Below are 15,215 nucleotides of genomic sequence, written 5' to 3' on the forward strand. Positions count from 1 at the left end.
AACCTGACTGCAGACTGAGGAGCGGATTGTTCCATTTGATTCAGGCGTGATGGACCAGAGAACCTCTAAAAGTTTCAGGACACCGGCCCTCCAGGACTGGAGCTGGACACCGTTGGAACAGGAACCTAAAGCTGAAAATGTGGGACTGTCCCTTTAAGAGGAGCAGCAGGACGCCGTGCACGCAGCGGCTCTGTGTGCGCGTTCACACGTTTCCTGTGTCAAAATAAAAGTCCAGAATAGGAAGAAGTTGTGATGTGGAAATGTTCCATGTGGTTCTGTTGTTGGTGTTGGTTCAGCTTCTGGTTTGGTGCCGCAGGAGTTTAGCTAGAAAAGTAAAAACTGGTCTTCAGTCTGTCCAAGTCAGCAGTTTGGAAGTAAAGAAGCTGATTTTAGTCCCAGACTGTCAGCGTCGGCTCTTCTTTCATTCTCAACGTGTTTTCAAGGTTTGGAAAGATGGAGCAGAAATATCATTTCATCATTGCTTTGAGTTTCTGCTGCTGATTTATTCAACTAAAGAACAAAATCTGTCATTTAAAAACATGTCAGAAAGAAGATGGAAATGTTTTACTGTAAATTAAGACTTTTTGAAAGTCAGTGTTGATAGAAAAAAATCTGTTTTATTGAAACAAGCGTCAGAGTTTTATTGAAATAATGAAAATTGATCAGAGGAACAGAAGAAAATGAACAGCAAATGAATCAAACACAGAAGAATAAAATCTGTTTATTTCACATTAAAACACATGAAGTAGAACTGCAGCAAATATCCAAAAGGCAGATTTAACATGTGAATGTAAAAAGTGTTTAAAAAAATAGGAGCCGACAGAAACAGATAATGTCCAGAGATTGAGAAAAACTGTCCAACATTTCAATGAAATCTGACTGATGAATGAAAGTAAAAAACCAAGAGAGAAAGTCAACATGCTGATATTCAGAGTGAAGCTTTGACTGGAAACAGGCAGAAAAACAGCATGTGGATCCTGGAATAATCCCAGCTTCCATCTTTAAAGGACTGGAAGAGGAAGAAGTTTCCAAGGAATCATTTAGAAGAGTTTCACAAAGAAACAGATTGAATCCATGAATGTGAAAACGTGTTTGAGTGAAAGAGACAGACATGAACAGACTGAACTATCTGTTCAACAGGGAGAGGCTTTCTCTGACAGGAGGAGACTCTTTAGACTCAATCAGCACAGAAACACTGAGGAACCAGAACCGACCCAGAACCCAGGAAGCAGAGGTTCAGTGAATGTGGTGTTGAAGGTGTGGAGGTGGATCAGTGAGTCAGAGGAGACTCTGTAGAAGGACAGAATACCAGCAGGACAGTCCACATACACTGCTACTCTGTTGGAGACGGAGGAGGAGGAGATAGATGTTTTTCTGTTATTGTGCCAGACAGAGTAACCACCATCAGAGCAGCTCAGACTCCAGGACTGATTATTATATCCAAACAAACAGTCTCCACTGATTCCTTTCCTCCTGATTCTTCTGTAACTCACTGATATATAAACGTATCCTCTCCACTCGACCTCCCAGTAACAGCGACCAGTCAAACCAGTTTTACACAGCAGCTGAGGAAAGTAATCATCAAATCTGTCTGGATGATCAGGATATGACTGAAGCTCCTCCTTCACAAATGTCACCTTCCTGTTGTCTTCAGACAGTTTGAGTTCTCTGCTCACTGTGTTTGTGTCGATTGTGAGTTGACAGGAATCTGATGGAGAGAACAAAGACAATCCAGCTGCAGTTATTGATCATTTATTGACACTTTGATGATGACTCCTGAATGAGTGATGGACAGTTTGAAGATGGTTGAATGTGAGCTGCTTTGTTGTCATGAATCAAATGAAAAACACACTTACACTTCCTCAGACCTGGTGTCAACCATCGGACTCCAGCAGGCTCCACCCTGAAAGGAGGAGGGGGGTCAGACCATCAGTCTCTTTCAGCAGCAAACATGGACATTACATGTCTCTCAGACACACATTGTCCTCCACTGAGAAAGGACCAGTCCAACATTTGGACACGTCCACTTGTTGTAAGAATCCAGAGAAAGAAAGAAGAGCTGAGAGCAGACAGACACCTGGGCTCTGATGATGATGATGATGATGATGATGATGATGATGATGGAAACATTACAACCTGCAGTGGATTTAGTGTCGCTGTGGGAAATTCACGTGTTCTGTGCTGCAGCGCTCTGATTGGCTGAGATCAGAAATGGAGCAGGTTTTAAAAGAGAAGGGCCGACCTCTTCATGAACTAAGTGACCCTCTGTGGCTGGCAGACCTGGCATCTTTAGTTGATCTTACACATCGTCTGAATTCACTGAACAAGAAGCTACAAGACAAAGAACAGCTGGTGCCACACCTGTATGCACACCTGAAAGCCTTCTGGGTAAAGCTCCGCCTCTTTGAGACACAACTACGAGGCTTTAATGCTGCGCACTTCCCTGCTCTGTCTGAAATCACGTCTGCTTTTCCAAAGGCCGACCTTTCTGCTAAAAAGGAGAAATATGTGTCTGTGATTGCATCTCTGGTGACAGAATTCAACCAGCGTCTCCAAGACTTTTCTGTCAGTGAAAAACAAATCCAGCTGTTCTCCACCTCCTTCCTGGTGGATGCAGAAGAAGTGGAAGAGAGTCTGCAGTTAGAACTGATTGAAATGCAATGTGATGATTCTCTGCAGAGTCAACATCAGCTTCTCTCCCTCCCTGAATTCTTTCAGAGTTTGGATGATGCCAAGTTTCCTCTGATGAGACGCCACGCAGAAACAATGATGAGCCTGTTGGGCTCAACATCCAGATGTGAACAAAGATTTTCTCTGTTTAATCAGAACAAAAGCAGACTGAGAAGCAGAATGACTGACAGCATCTCTGTGAAGTCCTTCGTGTCTCAACCACCAAACTTTCTGCTGACATGTCAGCCATCCTTCAATCAAAGGACAGCATCACTGCTCCCACTGACTGCAATGTTCTTCACATTATAGCTGACTTAGAAATACACAGTATTCATGTGGCAGAGATCTTGATGGCAAGAAAAAAGAAAAAGCCCAGACAATCCGTCCATCCATCCATCCATTTTCTAACACGCTTATCCCCGCTGGGTTTGCGAGGTGCTGGTGTCTATCTCCAGCTGTCAATGGGCGAGACGCATTGTATAAACTCGTTGTGCCAAACAAGTTATCCCCTTTGGAATTTGTAGAATTTTGTATTGTATTTTTGAAATCAATAAAAGTTTTAACCTCCAGCTTTGTGATGTTTAAATATTTTAAACATCACATTCTAATAAAATGAAATTGATTTTTTTTAAACTCATAATACATTGTTCTATTTTTAAAAGCGACATATCTCGTTTTCTTAACATGGTTAATATCTCTATATGGTTCTTGGTTGAATTAAAATCTTATTAAATCTGATAATTTTGTCTGTACCTTTATTCAGTGTTCATTTGATCACACGTGAAATCCGCTCTATATGATCCATTCATGCGGGTCAAAAAGAAAAGAAAAAGAAAAAAGACAAACCGGCAGACAGCTGTGATGAACTCAGAAAGGTGGATTTTTGGTTTAAGCAGACAGACATGCGACAATCTAATAACATAAAGCTAATATTTTTGTGACACATGTGGAAATGACCACAGAGCCGTTTTCTTTCTAATAACGTGTTATATTGAGTGATCAATCGAGTTTTAACCGACATAGCAATCCCTTGATCGCACTAACAAGTGTTATATTTTCAGTTTTTTCACACAAACTGAACGATAATGTAACAACATCATTGCTATATTTCGTTAGGAAAAGTAAAACATCTTCATTTCCACTCCTAATAGGTTGGAAATGAGGCGGAGTTGACTAGATTCATTCTTCCAGTTGAATGCGCTCTCGGCGCAGGGGATACAAATTCTGGCGGGGATAAGTCGTTTGGCACAACAACACCTGTGCTATTCTAGCGCAGCAGGTCTTGGTGATATTACAGTAAATTGGGCAAAAGTCTGGATTATTTCTGCCCTGCGATGGACTGGCGACCTGTCCAGTTTATACAACGCCTCTCGCCCATTGACAGCTGGAGATCGGCACCGGCACCTCGCAAACCCAGCGGGGATAAGAGTGTTAGAAAATGGATGGATGGATGGATGGATGGATGGATGGATGGCCTGGGCTAATTCTCTTTTCTTGCCATCAAGATCTCTGCCAGCTGGCACCAGAAAATGCTATTATTGGGCTTTCTTCGTCTGGAAACAGATGCATACAAACATCTTACGGGCGCAGCCATGATGACGTAGTAAACTTGCACAGCTGACAATACAGTGATCTGATTGGCTGAGCAGCAAAAATCGAATCACATGACCTCTTGGACCGGAGCGCCACAGTTTAGATTTTTTATCGGCTATAACTTATTAATGTGCAAGTGAAAACGTGGGAACATTGGTGTTTTGAGATCACTGCTATGTGTAGCAAGTTTTCCCGGTGGAAGAAAGTTTCCCCCTGACAGTTCATACGAAAAGTCACCCTACAGATTCTGGCCCACGGCCTATAACTAGGCCAGGGGTTTTCTAATTCATTGAATGTGAGCCACCCCTTGGAATAGGTAAAGATAACTAGCAAATTCATAAATGATTGTTTTCAGCAGCAGACAAACTGAACTAAACAGACGCCAACGTCAAACTGAACTCACGTCAACAGGAGACGTCCACTGAAATAATAATAATAATTAAAAAAATAGCCTGAATTTAACAAACGTCAACATATTCCATATTGTGATTTATTTTTTAGGCCAATTACACACAATTTAACCTGTTTCTATTTTAACAACCATGTTCTTAAGCATTCTCAATGCGAACAATGAGGACGCGCCTTTGATGTGCAAAGCTGTTCTATGTTGGGTTGTAGAGAAGAAAGAAACACCAGCAAGTCATCTTGCACTTGTAGCCTTGACCGGTATTAGTTTTTGATCAGGGTGAGAGTGGAAAACCCACATTCACACAGGTAAGTGGAGGTGAAGGGCATCAGGACTCATGGCTTTGGTGGACACATGGGGAAACTCGCTCTCAACACTCAACCAGAATCACGTAATCGTCATTTCCACCAGTCTCTGTTTTAAGTCCACATTTGAGCTGAGCTCAACAAGAGCCTCCTCCTCTTGGATGCTCAGTTCATCGCAGACTGTGGGTGGGAAAGAGAAGGGGTTCCTGACCCACTGGTTTTCCAGTGGCTCCTCTCCAAGATACTCTCAGAACTGATAATGCAGCCCGTTCAGATGCTGATGACCGGTTTCTCAGAGTTGAGCGGCAGCGCTGTCTTATATTTCTTCGCGCCTCTCCCGCGACTCTTTGGCGCCCTCTAGGGGAGGCGCGCCTCACCTATTGAAAACCACTGATCTAGGCTACATGGTCCTGATCCAAGCTGGATGAGTTCTGAATGGATGGATCTGAGGCTTCAAAGCAGCTTTTAAAGCCAACATATCACCAGAACCCAGTTCTGCTTTGTTGGGTCTCTCCTCAGACGGTCAGAGGGACCAACAAAGTTCTACCTCTTCAATCTGCTGCTCACTGCAGCCTTGAAATGCAGATCAACTGATTGGTTGAAGGCAGAACCTCCATCCTACAACTGGTGGTGCTGAAAGTTTGGGCCAGGTACCAAATGGAGAGAACAACCAACCTGACCAGACTTTAAATTAATGTGTTCTATAGGCGTTGGGAACCTGCATTAATGTTACTGACGCAATAAAACTAAAGGTAGTAATTAGTAATTGGATCATTGTTAGATGGATGGATATTCCATGTGCATTAAAGTCACCACATATTATTGATTATCTCCACCTTTATTCTGCATTAACTGATTCACATCTAACTTTATACAAGGATTATAATAGTTAAATACAGTTAATTTAACCTTATTTATTATTCTCTCTATTAATACATATTCTAGACCAGTTCCTCTACTTATTTCTCTGCATGTTAGATGATCTTTTCTAAATGTTGAACATCCTCCTTCTGTTTCTTCCTGTCACTGAAACATCTCCACTTGTTCAGAAAACTAGTTACAGTTTTATTTTTGCATCTTTTTAATGTTATTCTGACATTTGTCTTTGGAGCTCAGAGTCCATCAGGCTGGAAGTCCTCTTACCATCTCCATCATTTCCACCTCAGTGTCTGTTCTAACATCAGGTTTCTTAGTTCATTTTTACACTGCCAGAATCTGGATCTTCTACTCCACTTGTAATGATGATTTCTAAAATTAAAGTCAGGCTCACTATGGTGGTGATCTCAGGGTGGGCTCTGGTTAAATGCCTGGATGACCCCAGATCCAATGACCAGGCTAAGTGATGCTTTCTGCTTTCTGTAATAAGCAGATTTAGGTCTCTGTATCTGTGTGGTTCTACAAACTATAATAAACTAATGAAAACACAAATTATAATCTGATGTTATCACAACCTCATATTAGTAGATCACACAAATCATTACAGCCACATGCTGTCTAGTAAACCTAACAGGCCTTTATTTGGAGCCCAAACCAGATCTGGGAACAAATGAAAACTGTTTTTTCTTCTTCCTGTCTTGTGCTTCAATCACTGATAATGTGGAGATCAAGCAAACAAGGCAACTAAACATGATCAGAATCACCAACTGAAGGGAAAAAGTTAGCTTAGTTAGCCATATCTGCTGTCAGCTATAATGAGCTGACAGAAAAGACTTTAGACTTTAGAGAGTCTAAAGTCTAAAGATACAGAATAATAAACCTACTTGACAAATTATTCTGATGGGACAATAAACAAAACTCAGCAGTCTTAAGGACGCACACTGTCAGAAAATACAACATAGACTGCTTCTAAAACTCAGCTTGTAAAGATCCTCACTGCTTCCAGAAACACCATTTAACATCTCTTCTGACATGACTCAAAACGCCTCCTGGTGGTGAGCCTGGAAACTGCACCACAGTCCTGCCTTCAAAACGTCACTCGTCTATTGCAGATAGTTTAATTTACAGATCCTCAGATTATGATTATTGATCTTTGTATTTTTAAATCTTTCCGACATATCTGGTCTGGATGCACCTGCATAACTTTCCTGTGATAAACAAGCTCTCATGCTTACAGATTTACTGTATTTCTACATCCAAGGACGCAGAGAGGAGTTGAGTTAGATAGGAACTGGATGGTACCAGTGGCTGTACTCCTCTGAAGATTACTCCCGCTTTCTTTGTTAACCCAGAATGTGTAAAAGTTTAATGTTTTCCTTTTCTCTTGACTCTGTTTCCTGACTGCGTTAATTTAATTCAATCAAATTTTATTTATATAGCGGCTATTCATGAAACATGTCATCTCATGGCACTTTCCAAAGTCAGACTCCATCAGATCCTCCAGGTTGGTCAGAAAGTTTCCTCTCTAAGGAAACCCAGCAGGTTGCATCAAGTCTCTCCAAGCAGCATTCACTCCTCCTGAAAGAGCGTAGAGCCACAGTGGACAGTCGTCTGCATTGTTGATGGCTTTGGAGCAATCCCTCATACTGAGCATGCATGAAGCGACAGTGGAGAGGAAAACTCCCCTTTAACAGGGAGGAGAACCTCCAGCAGAACCAGAACCAGGCTCAGTGTGAACGCTCATCTGCCTCGACCCACTGGGGGTTAGGGAAGACAGAGCAGAGACACAGAAAGTCCAGAAGCTCACATTGACCCAGGAGTACTTTCTATGTTAGAGGGTAATAGAGGATGATCTGTCTTCTCTGGATGATGTCACAGCTAACAGAACGCCAGACCAGGTGTACCTTCTATGAAGAGAAAAATGACAGAACAAAAAGTTAAAAGCTGAAATGACGACAAGCAATGCAGATTGGAGAGCAGTAGGAGAACTCAGCAGAGTGAGAAAAATAGGCCCTGATGTCCTCCAGTAGCCTAAGCATATAGCAGCATAACTATAGAGATAGCTCAGGGTAACATGAGCCACTCTGACTAGAAGCTTTGTGAAAAAGGAAAGTTTTAAGATTAGTCTTAAAAGTAGACGGGGTGTCTGCTTCACGGACCAAAACTGGGAGTTGGTTCCACAGGAGAGGAGCCTGATAGCTAAAGGATCTGCCTCCCATTCTACTTTTAGAGACTCTAGGAACCACCAGCAGACCTGCAGTCTGAGAGTGAAGTGCTCTGTTAGGAACATACGGGGTAATCAGAGCTCTGATATATGATGGAGCTTGATTATTAGGGGTTTAAATGTTAGAAGAAGAATTTTCAGAACTCCTTCTGCAGCATTTTGGATCAGTTGAAGACTTAAACTGCATTTTGTGGACTTCCTGATAGTAGTAAAGAATTACAATAGTCCAGCCTTGAAGTAACAAATGCATGGACTAGTTTTCAGCATTGCTCCTGGACAGAATGTTTCTAATTTAGAAGGTGGAAAAGAGGAAACTCTGGAAACCTTTTTAATATGGGATTTGGCTGAGAGTTTTTCCTACTGATGCAGCAGCGTACAGTTAATTATTTCCTGTTTTTTCCCTAAAATTCATCCTTTACATGTGTTTGCCTAGTGGACTTGCTGTGTGTACATGTCAGAAGGTGAGTTTGATGGTGTTTTATTTGCTGTATGGTGTTATTTGCATATTTCATGATTATATGTCTAATGTTAAGCATTTTATGCTGCTTGATGTTCAGCTACTAAGCTAATTTTCACCACGTTTAATGTGTGCTGTATTCATGCACACAAGATATGAGTCATAGGTGTGATATTGCTAAATACAATCTTTCATGTTTGGATATACATATTTTATGTATATTTGTATGGTGTTTTGCACTGATTGTTATTTGTATATCTCTGTAGAACCACAGTAAATCTACAACAAAACCAGACATCTGCTTCCGTGTCTTTTAACGGGGACACATTCCATACACCTTGCCGCTCTAAACCAGCTAATTCCTGGAGAACACCTCATCTCCTTTTTAGGAATACCTCCTTAAACAACTTGGTTGGGATTGGGTCTAACATACAGGTAGAAGGTTTAGATGAAGCTAGAATTTTAGACCTTATATTCAATAGACCACATTTAATTGTTTTATTTTTTTGGTTAAAGTTGAGTCATATTGATGTTTATTAGATTTTTATGATTTGCTCCTTTTAAATCCGCCTTTGATCTGTTCAGTTTTGGCCGTGGGAAAGACACCGTCTCAATAGGGTAATGGGTGGTTAACAGTACAGAAGCTGCAGAGAGGAGTGTTAAACTACGGCTCTGCTTCCTGGTCTGGACCCTGGGTTGTCAGCATTTAGGAGACATTAGGGGACAGAGACATTCAAAAGCTTCTCGCCTTTGAATTAAATAACTTACAAAGACAAAGATGCATCTTTTCTTTTCTCTTGATTGATAATTATTAATATCCACTACGAGAGCATCATGCTGAGTTGCCAGGATTTGCATCATCATCATGACTCTTCCCACCATGGAACACTGCATTAAATTATTCCTAATTAACCTTTAGAATTATTTAAGTAAGCTATGCAATTATACTGACTGCAGGTGATAAGAGGGGTAGGAGAGGGATAGGTGGGATTTAATTTAAGAGGTTTTGTTTTATGATCTGGGGTCATAAATCAGTCAAAACTTTGTCAAAAAAGTTCCTCTATACCTGAGAGCTTCCAGTCTCCAGCGTGGATCCTTCAGTCCAGCCGACAGCAGCTTCACTCCTGAGTCTCCTGGATGATTGTAGCTCAGGTCCAACTCTTTCAGATGGGAGTGGTTGGAGCTCAGAGCAGAGACCAGAGAAACACAGCCTTCCTCTGAGATCAGACAGCCTGACAAGCTGCAGACACACAATTCAACACAAGATGTTGTTTTAATAAGCAAAAAATAGAAATCAAACTGTATTTAGTTCTGTAGGTAATAAAAAGTAACATCTGACACATTTAAACGGATTAATCCTGACTAGAGCGCCACTGGGTTGGAAACTGCAAACTGACACAAACTCTGCAGAAGGTTCTGGCTTTAAGGGAAATTTAAACTGGACCTAAAATACCAAAGATAAACTGGTTGTCCCAGTAGAACCATTGTTCTAGTGTCTAGATCGCTTTAATATTTTTTAATCGAATTGGAGTCAAGAATTGAAGCTGAAATAAAGAATAAAGCAGTGGTTTGGATCAGTGGCATTAGCAGCGTATGGTGAGTACATATTTCTCACTTGCAGAATCAGCAGAATGTCTTTGAGAAATCTCCAATCTGAGGTCAGATCCAGTCTTTCAGTGTGCTCCCTTTCTTCTACTCTTTGTTAAACTTTTTCCCATATTTTCCCCACTTACTGCATCTCATTCTCTTGCTGTCTCATCACTAGTTTCCCTATCACTCTGGGCTCTGGCCTGCGTGTGTTTGGGATGTGCTGAATCAACTCTGGTGGACGTGATGACCAGGAAACTGGGACATGGAAAGGACAAACTATCTACCACTAATATTCTGCTTTATTGTGGGAAACTGAGAGATAATTAAATTATTTCTCTGAGAAAGAAGGTCAAGCCCAAACAAACAACTTCACCTTCAAAAACATTGGGTCCTGGTTATGCGAGTAGCTTTTCCCCTGTTACCATCAGTGTGTTGAACTCTAAACTGGACTCAGCATCACACTTGCATCATTATTTTGCACTACCAATGTTGCCCAACTTTTTATAATACATTTAAATAGTACACAACTGAACGTTTTTATTTTGCACTGCACTGAACTTTTCATATTAATGCCTTTTTGAACCATTATTTTTGCACCATAAACATAGAAGAACATTATTCTGCACACTCTAGATGAATAATATAACAGAATCAGAATGTCTATTATTGTCATTGTACATCATGTTCCACACATGTACAATGAGATTAAAGCCAGCTCCAACCAGTGCACAAATATAAAAATGTCAAATAATCAAAAATATATACAATATACAGTAGTGTTATGTATATTAGATATAATATATTTTACTGTATAGATTGTTAAATATGTGTGTAAATATTTCAGGACAGAAACTGTAAATATTGTAGAGTCAAGATTGCATAATGAATAATGTCAATAAACTAACATTTCCATCATGTTTTAACAGGTACTGGACAGAAATCTGGTTTCAACAGGATGGAGAACTTTGTACCTGAGAGTTTCCAGGTTGCAGTTTGGACTCTCCAGTCCAGCAGAGTGAAGCTTCACTCCTGAATCCTGCAGGTTGTTGTTACTCAGGTCCAGTTCTCTGAGACTGGAGGACTGGGAGCTGAGAACTGAGGACAGAGCTTCCCAGCTTCTCTCTGAGAGGTTACAGCCACTCAGTCTGAGGAGACAGGGAGAAAAATCTGCTATTAAACAATTCATCAGAAATATTGTTGATTTCTTTACAGTCACCAATGTTCTCCTTGGAAAGATTGATGGATCTTTCTGATTTTACACGTCTTTATGTTGCTTTTTGTTGTGAACTGGTTCATTATAAATAAACTACCTTTAGGTGTAATTTAGGATGCTGAGATGGAGAAAAAGTGAGGAGGCTCAGAGAAACTGTGTGAATAAAAACAACAACTTGCTTTTCAGGCACTTGCTGCCAAATGTTAAAAAATAACAGAAATGTTTGTGGCAGGGCCGTTAACAACTGCCATGGCTGATGATGACGGTGGAGGAGACATCAGGTCTCTCAGTGGCAGCAACATGTAGCAGAACCTGCGCTAAGCTGGGCTGCTTTCAGAACACATCATAATGTTAATAAACTCCTAAAAAGGGATAAAACCTAATGTAACTGAAGTGTGTCATTAATATTAATGGCTTGATATTATTTTGCCTTATTTTCATCTTGTTTATTCTGGGTCTGAATTTTATTGATGATGAGGTTTGTGGATAGTTAAAATTAACATTAGTCGTCTTTCCAGAGAGAGAAGGAGCTGTCTGCAGGCAGTGAACATTTTAGTTTCAGCCTTTGTTTTAACTGCAGGTACGAGTCGGGCTAAAAAACTTTTATATTGTTGTGATTATATAGTTAAAAAGTGTGGCAATGTTGAAATACTAGCTGCTAGGAACCATTTAATATAATGTATTTAAAATTTAAAATGGATTCTGAGTAATGATCACATAAACGGCTTTTAGGAACCAAAACTTCACTGCTGCCGCCCCAAACCATCAGGAACTCAGACTCATTACAGAACTACAAATCCCACTTATTTAAACTTGTTTTTCTGTAGTATGATTTTTAGTATATTTCTGCGTTTCTAAAAATTGTTTTTTAAGAGTCTTTCCATACTTAGCTAGCTTAGCTTTAACACAAATATATCGCTGAGACATTTTTTCATATTCTTTACCCAAAATACTTTCAAAACATATTCAAGTTCTTTCTGAGCAAAGTAATTCTCACAAAGACGAATGTTTTCCAAGGCAGAAGTGTGTAGAACACATTAAACTTCAACATGAACAGTTTTTTCTAGCTTACTTGATGGAACAATGATTTTTCCGGAGAAAATACATCAAAGATAGTTTAAGGTAAGAGCACTCACTATGTCACGTAATTCACGTACAAAGCTGGCAAAGGTGAGATGTCTCACTATAATTGAATATCAAACCCTTTTTAACTGTTATTAGCATGGATGTACTTGGACTAATTTTAAACTGTGAACTTATTTATTATATTATTTCTGTAATTTATTCATGGCATGAATTTATTGCTCTTTTAGCTAAAGGCTCGACTATTATTATTATAATATTTTTATTATTAGAATTAATGCATTAAAACAGAAAAATATAAAAGTTATAATTCTGACACATTTTGTTGGGATGGGCGTCCAGAATATATTTCATTCTTCAAATTGGTCACAAAATAAAACCTTTGAGAATCACTCTACGATGAATCTGTGCCTGGTTTCTTTTTATAGGCAAAAAAAGTTAACAAATCTATCACTGAACTAACTCTTCCATCATGTTTTAGCAGGTAATGAACAGAAATCTGGTTTCAACAGGATGGAGAACTTTGTACCTGAGAGTTTCCAGTCTGCAGTTTGGACTCTCCAGTCCAGCAGAGAGAAGCTTCACTCCTGAATCCTGCAGGTTGTTGTTCCTCAGGTCCAGTTCTCTGAGACTGGAGGACTGGGAGCTGAGAACTGAGGACAGAGCTTCACAGCTTCTCTCTGAAAGATTACAGCCACTCAGTCTGAGGAGACAGGGAGAAAAATCTGCTATTAAACAATTCATCAGAAATATTGTTTATTTCTTTACAGTCACCAATGTTCTCCTTGGAAATATTGATGGATCTGTCTGATTTCACACATATTTATGTTGCCTTTTGTTGTGAACTGGTTTGTAGTGAACTGCTTCATTATAAATAAACTGAAGCAACATGAATCAATATTTACCTCATTAGCAGATTTCTCACTATCAGACATAAAAGCAGCAACAATCTGTGTCCTTACAGAGCTTTGTTGGAGGCTTTAACCACTGGCAGCAGCCTCAGAAGAACCTCCTCTGAAGCAGAGTATTTCTTCAGGTCAAACACATCCAGATCTTCTGCTGATGACACTAAGATGAAACCCAGAGCTGACCACTGAGCAGGAGACAGTTTATCTGTGGAGAGACTTCCTGAACTCAAAGACTGTGAGATCTCCTCCACTAGAGAACGATCCTTCAGTTCATTCAGACAGTGGAACAGATTTATGCTTTTGTCTGCAGACACATTCTCACTGATCTTCTCCTTGATGTACTGGACTGTTTCCTGATTGGTCTGTGAGCTACTTCCTGTCTGTGTCAGCAGACCTTGTAGGAGTCTCTGATTGGTCTGCAGTGAAAGTCCCAGGAGGAACCGGAGGAACAAGTCCAGGTGTCCATTTGGACTCTGTAAGGCCTGATCAACAGCTGTCTGGTGAAAAGGCTTTGGTTTAGGTTTCCTAGAAAATAAAGACCACATAGATGTTTGTGTTTCTTCCATCAGGTTGACACCAAAGGTGATGAAGGTCAGATGAACATGAAGAGCAGCCAGAAACTCCTGAACACTCAGATGGACGAAGCAGAACACCTTTTCCTGGTACAGCCCTCTCTCCTCTCTAAAGATCTGTGTGAACACTCCTGAGTACACTGAGGCTGCTCTGATATCGATGCCACACTCTGTCAGGTCTGATTCATAGAAGATCAGGTTTCCTTTCTGCAGCTGATCAAAAGCCAGTTTTCCCAGAGACTCAATCATCTTCCTGCTCTCTGGACTCCAGTGTGGATCTGTTTCAGCTCCTCCATCATACTTGACCTTCTTCACTTTGTTCTGAACCACCAGGAAGTGGATGTACATCTCAGTCAGGGTGCTGGGCAGCTCTCCTCCCTCTCTGGTCTCCAACACGTCCTCCAGAACCGTAGCAGTGATCCAGCAGAAGACTGGGATGTGGCACATGATGTGGAGGCTTCTTGATGTCTTCATGTGGGAGATGATCTTCTTGGCCTGCTCCTCATCTCTGAATCTCTTCCTGAAGTACTCCTCCTTCTGTGGGTCAGTGAACCCTCTGACCTCTGTCACCATGCCAACACACTCAGCAGGGATCTGATTGGCTGCTGCAGGTCGTGTGGTTATCCAGAGGCGAGCAGAGGGAAGCAGTTTCCCCCCGATGAGGTTTGTCAGCAGAACATCCACTGAGGTGGACTCTGTAGCATCAGTCAGGATCTCCTGGTTCTGGAAGTCCAGAGGAAGTCGACTCTCATCCAGACCATCAAAGATGAACAGAACCTGGAAGTGTTCAAAGCTGCAGATTTCTTTGGTTTCAGTAAAGAAGTGATGAACAAGGTCCACCAAGCTGAACTTTTTCTCTTTCAGCACATTCAGCTCTCTGAAGGTGAATGGAAATATGAAGTGGATATTCTGGTGGGCTTTGTCTTCAGCCCAGTCCAGAGTGAACTTCTGGGTTAAGACTGTTTTCCCAATGCCAGCCACTCCCTTTGTCATCACTGTTCTGATTGGTTGATCTCTTCCAGGTGGGACTTTAAAGATGTCTTCTTGTCTGATGGTTGTTTCTTGTCTGTGTGGTTTCCTGGATGCTGTTTCAATCTGTCTGACCTCATGTTCCTCATTGACCTCTCCAGTCCCTCCCTCTGTGATGTAGAGCTCTGTGTAGATCTGGTTCAGAAGGGTTGGACTTCCTGCTTTAGAGATCCCCTCAAACACACACTGGAACTTCTCCTTCAGACCAGATTTAAGTTTATGTTGAATTGGAGCAATATGTTCTAAATTAACACAAAAAGTGAAATCAGAAAAGAAACCAAATGATCTG

The 15,215-nt window shown here is 40.8% G+C and overlaps 1 long non-coding RNA gene across 1 annotated transcript; it reads right to left on the bottom strand.

The window, feature by feature from the left end:
* Window positions 1-1,856: 1,856 nt before the first annotated feature.
* Window positions 1,857-12,987, bottom strand: LOC118558218. Its single transcript, XR_004928231.1, has 3 exons — window positions 12,947-12,987; window positions 9,598-9,771; window positions 1,857-1,903 (listed from the first exon to the last, which is right to left on the bottom strand). It is a non-coding gene; the product is annotated as an uncharacterized LOC118558218 (long non-coding RNA).
* Between the last annotated feature and the right edge of the window lie 2,228 nt (window positions 12,988-15,215).

Source organism: Fundulus heteroclitus, unplaced genomic scaffold, assembly GCF_011125445.2.
Source record: "Fundulus heteroclitus isolate FHET01 unplaced genomic scaffold, MU-UCD_Fhet_4.1 scaffold_111, whole genome shotgun sequence".
NCBI classification, from domain to species: domain Eukaryota; kingdom Metazoa; phylum Chordata; class Actinopteri; order Cyprinodontiformes; family Fundulidae; genus Fundulus; species Fundulus heteroclitus.